Source organism: Crocuta crocuta, unplaced genomic scaffold, assembly GCF_008692635.1.
Source record: "Crocuta crocuta isolate KB4526 unplaced genomic scaffold, BGI_CrCroc_1.0 scaffold811, whole genome shotgun sequence".
NCBI classification, from domain to species: domain Eukaryota; kingdom Metazoa; phylum Chordata; class Mammalia; order Carnivora; family Hyaenidae; genus Crocuta; species Crocuta crocuta.
This window is the reverse complement of record NW_027530352.1, coordinates 48,969-58,775: the sequence shown is the minus strand read 5'-3', so window position 1 is coordinate 58,775 and position 9,807 is coordinate 48,969. Positions and strand designations below refer to the sequence as shown.

Genomic DNA, 9,807 nt, shown 5'->3' with positions numbered 1-9,807 from the left:
TTCCGTCTGCAGGTTGGGAACTCCTCTTTGCCATTAAAACATCAACAGAGATTATTTTGCGAAGAGAAAAGTGTTTTGTTTTTCCTCAGAAGGTTCTAGAGCTGCACTGTCCAAAACCATAGCCATTAGCATATGTTTCTAAAACTTAATTCAAAAAAGGAAGAATGTGCAATTTCTTATTAATGGAATAATGTTTGGGATAACAACGTTACAATCAATCACACTTGTTTGTTAATACTTTTTAAATACGGCTACTTGGAAAATTAAAATTACTTATTGTATGGTATTTGTTAACTCTCACATCTTCTTGTGGCTATTGGTGTGGTAATATCAGTAAAGTGCAATCAGTTTGCCAGGGTTGTGGGGGTGTCACATTCCACAGAAATTGGTTTTTACTTCAAAAAAATGTATGGGGGCACCTGGGTGGCTCAGTCAGTTAAGCTTCCGATCTCAGCTCAGGTCATAGGCTCACGGCTCACGGCTCATGGGTTCGAGCCCTGCCTGGAGTCTGCTTTGGATTTTGTGTTTCCCTTTCTCTCTGTTCCTCCTCCTCTTGCTCTCTCTCTCAAAAATAAAGATTTTAAAAATGCATGTGTTTTTCTCCAAAAGCAATTCCTAGTGTGTGAAGGTGAAAACTTTTCATACTATATTTCTTTACCTGCTCTTTGTTTTCTTTGCAAGAGGGCTGGTTGAAGAGCCTGCTTCGTACACAGAAGACCGTGGGTCACAGTTTGGTGAGGCTCTGTCTCCAGGCTTAATCGTTTTGAAAATGTTAGACGTGGTTTTGCTGAAGGTGGCTTGGAGGATTTATACTCGATGAAGTCCGAGTTATTCACTTGTTATATGACACGGAAGACAAAGTGTGCTGTCTACTGTGTAGATGCAGCTTCTAAAGGTGGCAGCAACACAGGTTTTCAAAGAAGAGACAGGAAGGCTGGATGGAATGTGGAAAGAGTTGCATGAAAAATCGCCCCTCACAGCACATGACTGAAGCACCACCAACTACTACTTGGAAATAAAAAAATTCAGGATTCTCATCCGATGACAATGCCTCTCCCCGATGCAATGAGATTATCAGTGATCTGCTTTGCAATAATTGGATATTTTGTCTTTGATTTATGACTGTATCATTTGAGAGCTTGTAATAAGAGCTCCAGCAATTATTGTATTTTTTTATTTTGTATGATCCCCGCAGCCACTCTTCATTCGTTTTGTACCCTGGAGCAGGCGCCATATGTGATGCTCAGTAATTATTTGTAAGTGGATCAGTGAATATCCCATCTCCTTTCCTCACTTTGCCGGACGTCCATCTTCCTGACTGGGCGCGGGCTGACGGCCGCAGGGGCTTCTGGAACCCAGAGCAAAACTCTTGCTCCTGCGGTGTCTCCAGCGCCCTCTACTGTCAAACTGTCAGTTCCCCTGCCAAAAAAGTGTTAAGGCCCAGATCCCTTTTCAAAATGCTGTCTAAAAAGATGAATTTGCTGAACATGAATTATTGGTACTTCATCAAGTAAAACATTTCTGCACGGTGAAAGAAACAATCAGCAAAACTAAAGGGCAGCCTACGGAATGGGAGAAGATAGTTGCAAACAACATACAAGATAAAGGGTTAGTATCCAAAATCTATAAAGGACTTATTAAACTCAGCACCCAAAAACCAAATAATCCAGTGAAGAAATGGGCAGAAGACACGAATAGGCGCTTTTCCAAAGAAGACATCCAGATGGCCAACAGACACATGAAAAGATGCTCAACATCACTCACCATCAGGGAAATGCAAATCCAAACCACAGTGAGACACCACCTCACACCTGTCAGAATGGCTAAAATTAACAACTCAGGCAACAACAGGTGTTGGCTAGGATGCAGAGAAAGGGGAACGCTCCTGCACTGTTGGTGGGAAGGCAAACTGGTGTGGCCACTCTGGAAAACAGTGTGGAGGTTCCTCAAGAAACTAAAAATAGAATTGTCCAACAGTTCATCAATTGCACTAATAGGTATTTACACAAAGAATACAAAAATACAGATTTGAAGGGGTACATGCCCTACAAGGTTACAGCAGCACTATTTACAATAGCTAAAGTATGGAAAGAGCCCAAATGTCCATCGGCTGATGAATGGATAAAGAGAAGTGGTATATAGGAGCGCCTGGGTGGCTACTTGGTTAGGCATCCAACTTCAGCTCAGGTCATGATCTCATGGTTTGTGAGTTTGAGCCCGCCACGCACTGGGCTCTGTGCTGACAGCTCAGAGCCTGGAGCCTGCTCCGGATTCTGTGTCTCCCTGTCTCTCTGCCCCTCCCTTGCTCATGCTCTCTCTCTCTCTCTCAAAAATAAATAAATATAAATTTTTTTTTAAAAAAGAAGTGATATACACAAACATACAATGGAATATTACTCACTCATCAAAAAGAAGGAACTCTTAAGTTAATCAGAGATTTGGTCAGTTTTCACAAGTTATACTTTCATTGAGCTTTCCCCAATTCTGGCTTAAAACAGACCTTTCCTTGTGTATCATGCTAGTCCTTCTGCATTTGGTTTCCAAAATTTCGGTGCCTCCCTTTACTTTCCTATTATTGTCCTTGTGTGTTTATGTCTTAAAACCACCCCTGATTTCTTTTTTTTTTTAGTGGATTTTTGGATAGAGAGACTTCAAATGCTCATTTTTTACCATGCCATCATTATAAGTAGATCTATCTTTGATTTACTGTGATTTCTGATCATGCTGGATACACAAAAGATCAGTAAAATAATAGCATAGGTAATGAATAGTATGGCATCATTTATGTTCAGATTAAAATCCTAGAGGATTCCAGCTTTTACCTGACATGAATAAAGCTGGAAAGAGTGTTGCTTCTAATCTAACAACCAAAAATCTAGATCATCTTAAGAAATCTGTGAATCCACGAAAGAGCTGAGGTGTTCAGAGTAACCAAATAGCATGAAATACAAGGAAAAACAGGTGCTTCCAAGTAGAATAATGGGACAGGAACACTGTCCCACCCAAAAGCAGTGGGATGAAGATGGGACCTCCATGCAAGAGGGTCAGAAAAGTCTAGCTAGAAGAGTGGACCACATACATTAGCAGATGAGCAATTTCAGTAGATTGTTGGAAACTAAAAGTCAAATGGATATGCTAAATTTTTAAAAAACATACACCATACACACAGTAACAGAGATAAAGAATGCCTTTAATGCCTCATCAGTAGACCCCCTAGATCTAAGGACAATTGAAGGAAGGTCAACAGAGTCTACCCAACCTGAAACACCAAGGAAAAAAAGATTGGGGGGGGGGAAGATCATTGAAGAGTTATTGATTAATGCCAAATGGTCTAACATATTTCAAGTTGAAATCCCAGAAGGCAAAGAGAGAAAGGAATAGAAAAACTATTTGAAGAGATAAAGACTGAGTACTTCCCCAAAATAATGAAATTCATCAAACCACAGCTCCAAGAGAGAACCCTAAGCATTTTATACTGGGGGGAGGGGGCTCTATTTACCTCATAGTCATACTGCTGAAAACAAAAGAGAGAGTGCTGAAGGCAGTCAAAGAATGAAATACATATTATATGTAGCTGAAAAAGGTAAAAATTATAGTAGACTTTGCACAAAAAAGGAAGTATGACAGAAGATAAGGGAGTGACACTTGAAAGTGATTAGAGACAAAACAAACAAAAACTCAAAAGAACCAAAAACACTCTTAACCCTGAATTTTCTATCATGCAAAAATATTTTTCAACAATGAAGAAGACATAAAGATCAGCCCAGACACACAAAATCTGAAGGGTGTATTACCAGCAGAGCTGCACCATAGGAGACGTTGTGAGAAGGAGGGACTCGGGAAGAAGGAATACGAGCCCAGACACACAAGAAGGAATGGCTCTCCACAGAAATGGTTACCACGTGAAGATACACATAAGAAAGACTTTCCCCAATTTTAATCACTCTAAATCTGATGGACTGCATCAAGCAATAGTGTTGACATGCTGCAGAGTATTCGGGAAAGCGCTGTGGGAAGGAAAACACAGAACAGAGGAGGGAGCAGTCTGTTGCTACAAGCTTCTGAGCCACTCAACAAGCAGCATAAAATGCCATTGAAAAGTAGACCTCATTGCAGCTGAGTGCAGATAGCCCTAGGGAATCCAGTCAAGGCTGTTTTAAAACACAGGTAAACAATCAGGCAATAATGAAGACAAAAGTAAATCCTGTAAAATGCTCAAAAGTTTCAAAGACAGGAAGAAAGACAAAGGAAAGGAACACAGAAAACAGCATAATAAGACAGAGACTTTAATACCAACATGTCAGTGGTGACGTGATCTGTAGATGATCTGAATCCACTGATTAGAGTTTGTCAGATTGGATAACAGAAACTCAGAGCCAGCTGCAGTACTGGACCAAGTCCCTAGGAGGGAATTTTAATCTCACATAAAGGATGCATACCGGGAGTGGGGTTCGAACCCACGCGGGCATATGCCCATTGGATCTTAAGTCCAACGCCTTAACCACTCGGCCATCCCGGTGGTGCACACAGAGTCCGGTGTCAAAATTACTGAATTAGAATTAATTAGAATTGCTGGTTCCTGGAAAGTTATGAATATACGTGGAAAACCTGTGACTTGGCTTTAACGTGCGGAGAGGAAACAATTCCTTATAATGTTTCTTGGGGAAAAAAAAACTAATGTAAACGTTTATTTTCAATGACTATTATGTAATCACTAATTTGTACCATACGTTGCACTGGGTGTCAGGGAAGACTGAAATATCCCTGGTCTCATGGAGCTGCATTAAAACGNGAAAACCTGTGACTTGGCTTTAACGTGCGGAGAGGAAACAATTCCTTATAATGTTTCTTGGGGAAAAAAAAACTAATGTAAACGTTTATTTTCAATGACTATTATGTAATCACTAATTTGTACCATACGTTGCACTGGGTGTCAGGGAAGAATGAAATATCCCTGGTCTCACGGAGCTGCATTAAAACGAGAAATATTGGGGTACCTGGGTGGCTTAGTCGGTTAAGCGTCCGACTTTCGCTTAGGTTCGTGGGTTCGAGCCCCGCGTCGGGCTCTGTGCTGACTGCCAGCTCAGAGCCTGGAGCCTGTTTCAGAATCTGTATCTCCCTCTCTCTCTGACCCTCCCCTGCTCACGCTGTCTCTCTCTCTCTCTCTCTCTCTCTCTCTCCTAGAAATAAAAATATTTTTTAAAAAAACAAGAAATATTATGACATAAAAAACACATGATGCTACAGGAATACTCATTTTTCTCAGATTCAGTTTACTTTGTCACCACTTATGCTCAAGAGAAGACCCTTCTTTCAGTGGATTTGGAAAGAAAACCAAGAGAAGAGGAAGTGGAGTGAGAGGTGGGGAGAACAATGTCTCTAGCTCACAGAGGCGGCATCTATACTTTTCCTTACTCATCAGAGAACACGGTTTTGCCTGCTGAGTGTAACCCCCATTCCAAACCCTTTGAATCTAACTATCCAGGTGAGGGCTTCCGGTCTGGAATCAGAGAGTAGATAAGACTGAGACGATCTACCCTTGGAGTATGTTGAGAAAACCCGACCGCACACATATGGAGTTTGGAGTTTAACCCGTGATGTTGATTTTAATAAAGGAAGTATTTTAACCAAGAGTTCTCACTATCCACTAATGAAATCTCTTTCCTGAGTACCTACTATGTTCTTGGCACCGAGCCAGGTGCACACAATACTAAGTCAGTAAGACACTGTCAGATGCTTCAGGTAGCGGACTGATTAAGATCTCATTAAAGCAGGTTCTAGATGGGGGTTTGGGGGGTTGTACTGAAAGTTTGTGAAGGCTTCCGGAATCAGAGGTGAAATTAATCCTGATGTAGGTTTTGGAATAGAACTAAATTATAAACATCATAAAACACCTATTGAGAGCCACCAAAATAAATGCATGCCTCTCTGCTATTTTGGTTACCTGGAGAAAGAATTGCAATATGGGGAATTGTCAGCTGTACCACTCAAGCATGAAAGGTCGCAGGACCACTTTCCTCAGGCTTCAAACCTGATGCAGAAGGAGTCCAACTTTGGCCCAAAATGCACAGAGCTATCCAAGTTCAAAAACGTGTCCTCTATTGGCTGGTAAAGCCATGAGAAAGGAACATGTCACTCATCTCATTGGCCCATCCAGCTCAGAGTTCTGTCTCTGGCCTTTTAGATACTCTGTGCTAGCGAGCAAAGAGATAGCCTGGAAGATTCTTGCCTCTGCCTGTTGAGGGAGATCCAAGCTGGGTCAGTGCTAAGTCCATGCTTGGGTCAGAGCTGAATCGAGAAGAGCGAGTAGTGGGTACGACAAAGGGCATGTCAGAGCAAGGAGTTCCCACACATTGACATACACAAGAGCTTTTATATTTTTCCATTATTGTGATTATTTTTGTTGTCAATTTTTAATTGATGTATAATTGACATAGAACCTTATTTTCAGGTCCGTCTCTAGCTTACTATGATTTTTCATCACTATGGAACCCAGAGGGTTACTAAAGTTGTGGGTGGTAGTAGACAACCACCATTTACATTGGGATCAAAATACTTAAAAGGCTAGAGAATAAATGTTTTATGTTGGATTTCTCTGTCTCTCATTTCACCGCTGACCATTTCAATCCAATGAGGTTAAGCTCAAGAAGTAGACGTCATTCAGGGTGTAATCAGAACTCCATTTGCAAGCCGCGGGCTGTTTCTGATCACCCTTCCTAAATTCTGACAAATGCTCCCTCAGCTACCACTACCCCTCCTCTGCTACTGCTCCCGTTTCTCAGAATCTAGAGCCAAGAGTCAAGACCCACATGAGCCCCATATTTAGGAACCCGCAACTAAGGCGCTTTTACTCTTGACATTGGTTTGTCTCCATGGTGCTCAGGTGCCCTGGCCGCCTCTTCGGGAGCTAACGCTGGTGGCGTTCTGGTTCCATAGCTTCTACAAGTCCCCCAGTCAGCCCCCCAACTCTGCATTCTGAGAGCATGTGCCAACCACGGGTGCTCATGCTTTGTTGACAACGCTTTCGGCGGCTCCTCACGGTAGCCGGAAAGAAATGAGGGAAGAGAAAGCCCGCCCGGCCCCAGAAGCCCGCAGCCACCTGCAGCAGAGATCACCCGGTGGGAAAGGTGGTAAAACCAAAGCTTGGTCTCTCTGTTGTGAAATGAAAAACCAAGACACGGAATCAGCACTTGGTTAAGCTTGGACGTGGGGACAAAACCGGGCCTTCTGCAGGTAGCGTGCAGGTAACACCTCTACATCAGGACACCGTGTCACTGCTGAGCCCGACAGGCACAAATGCGGGCAATAGCGGGAAGCCGCCAAAGAAACTGGTTACAGTTCAGAGATAACCGCCAGCTAGGCAAGGAGGGCACTCTCAGTGCTGAGGAACCTTTGAAAGCATTTCATTTGGCATGAAGGCCCATCCGTTGGCATACACTGGGGGGGAAGTTTAGACGTCCAAAATTCAATTCTTGATTTTTACTTGGTCCTGCTTAATCAGTCATTAATTCATCCATCATTCATTCATTCAGTCAGTCAGTCAGTCATTCATTCAAGGAGTATTGATTGAACCCCTGTTACAAGCCAGGCATTGTTGAATAGCTCAGAGTAAAGTAGTGGATACAAGAGACAGAACATCCTTTTCCCCAGGGAACTTCTATTTTAGCTCCAAGCTGATTAAATATGCCTTTCTGTGATGAAAACCATAACCACACGAGAAGAACTTTTTATCAACTTCCTTTGCTCAGCCTCGGTAAAGTGTGATCCCTCACAAAGCCAAGCTGAGCTAATTATGCACGAGGAAGCTGCCAATATGTGCGTGAAACTGTAATAAATACAAAATTCGAGAAATAGATACCTATCTTAGCTCACTGCTGATTCGTCCACGAATACATTTCGTCTGCCTTGTGCTTAAACCCTCCCAGGCCCATCCAGGCGGAGTTAGTTGTTGCTGTACGTCTTTGCGGGAACACCGCCCCTGTCTTTTGTTTTCGAACCTTAATAGAGGGTCTCACTCAGGAGGTTAAAGGCGGGTGACTGAGCGAATACCGCGACCGGGACGCCGACAGGCTGCCGGCCGAGGAAGAACACTCAGGCGGGTGTCGTGTCTGATGAGATTTCAACTCCGCAGGCCCCTCGGCTTCACACAGGAAGCAGCCCGCGGGGCCGTCTGCCCCTTTGGCAAGAGAAGACCGCCCGGTGCCCCGTCTCTGCGAAGCGGTCAGAGGGAGCGAGGCCACCTGTCCCGGACAGGTGGCTTTGCGGGACGCCCAGCCCTTCGCAGACACGAGGCGCGGGAGCGCTGGCCGAGCTCACGCCGCCTTTGGCCGCAGAGGAGTGTCCTGGGCCCGTGAGCCGGCTCTGGCTCCGACAGGACAACTTTCCGTCACCGAGAAGTGAAGGTCAGAGCGTCTCGCAAGGTCAGAGACAGGAGCCCAGGGCAGACAGCAAATTCCCAGGACTCGGCCTCGGATTTCCTGCCTGGTGTCTGCGAAGCAGCTGGGGCCTGGCGGTAACGTCGGCCGGGCCGTGAATTACCCGGTTCAGGTGTAAGAATCGGCAAGTGTGGAGCGGAAACAGTGCCTCCGCCGAGAACGCAGCCTCCAGGGAAGGCGCAGTTTAAAGTTCAAGGCAACTAATTCGGGAAAGTAAAAGTTCGCCACCGGCAAGTTTCCGTAGTGTAGTGGTTATCACGTTCGCCTAACACGCGAAAGGTCCCCGGTTCGAAACCGGGCGGAAACAACGGTCCGACTTTTCCTCCTCCCCCCATAAATTCTAAGTTTTGTTCCAGAAATCATCTACCTAAATTTGCTTACATTTCTACCAAGTCTCAAATCTTTGTGCTCCTTGCAGCCCCAAACCTTCAATTACAAGAATTATATTCTATAACAAGCCCGGAGCTGGGACCCGCTTCCTCTCCTTGTTCAACCGCTGAGCCTGGTGCAAACTCACGCTGCGGTGGGAGAAGGTTCTGCGGGCCCGCGGGGCTGGCCGGGGCGGGCGGGCTGCATCCGCTTGGGCAGAAGCCAGGCGCAACAGGCCTGGCTGGGAGAGGAGTGTGGCTGGTCTAGGCAAGGCGGGTCGGAGAAGCCACCTAGGACTGCAGCAGGGGCCCAGCGGAGACGAGTCCCAGGAGACGGAGGAACGGGCAGCAAGGAGGGGAAGGTCAAGGGCAGCCTCGTTAGCCCATCGTTTAAGGACTTTGGCCTTCACTGATAAAAAAAGGAAGACAGTGGATTTTAAGCACTGAAGTGACTCCACACGACTTAAGTTTTTTTCACAGGCCTTCTCTGCCAGATCTGTGCAGTGTATTTGGTATGCAGAACAGAAGTGAGGCGCTTGCGGGGGTCCCTTTCATCAGGCTGCTTATCAGAGCTAACCCCGGCTCGGACAGGATGGTGGCCGTGTAGCTGCTGAAAAGTAGTTAGGGTTAGGGTTACGTCCAGACTTTAAGGACAGAGTGAGAGAAATCCCTGAGAACACTGACGTGACGAGTGAGAGAAAGCAAAATCAGTGATGACTCTGAAGGTTTTCGGGAGACGAACTGGAAGGACCGGACATGCCCTTAACTGAAATGTGAACGTAGGGACGGAGCAGCATTAATGGGGAAAAATTGGGGAGTTCTGCCTTAGACATCATGTTATTTTTTTTATTGGTTTCAGGAGAATTTAGTGATTCCTCCCTTACATGTGACACCCAGTGCTCATCCCAACTAGCGCCCTCCTTAACGCCCCTTGCCCATTTAGCCCATCCCCCCACCAGCCTCGCCCTCCAGCCGCCCTCAGGTTGTTCTCTGTATTTAAAAGT

General features: G+C 45.1%; 2 non-coding genes across 2 annotated transcripts; one reads left to right on the top strand and one right to left on the bottom strand.

Moving 5' to 3' along the window:
* Positions 1-4,436: 4,436 nt before the first annotated feature.
* Positions 4,437-4,519, bottom strand: TRNAL-UAA (transfer RNA leucine (anticodon UAA)). Its single transcript has one exon. It is a non-coding gene; the product is annotated as a tRNA-Leu (tRNA).
* Positions 4,520-8,669: 4,150 nt separating this feature from the next.
* TRNAV-AAC (transfer RNA valine (anticodon AAC)) lies at positions 8,670-8,742 on the top strand. Its single transcript has one exon. It is a non-coding gene; the product is annotated as a tRNA-Val (tRNA).
* The last annotated feature ends 1,065 nt before the right edge of the window (positions 8,743-9,807 follow it).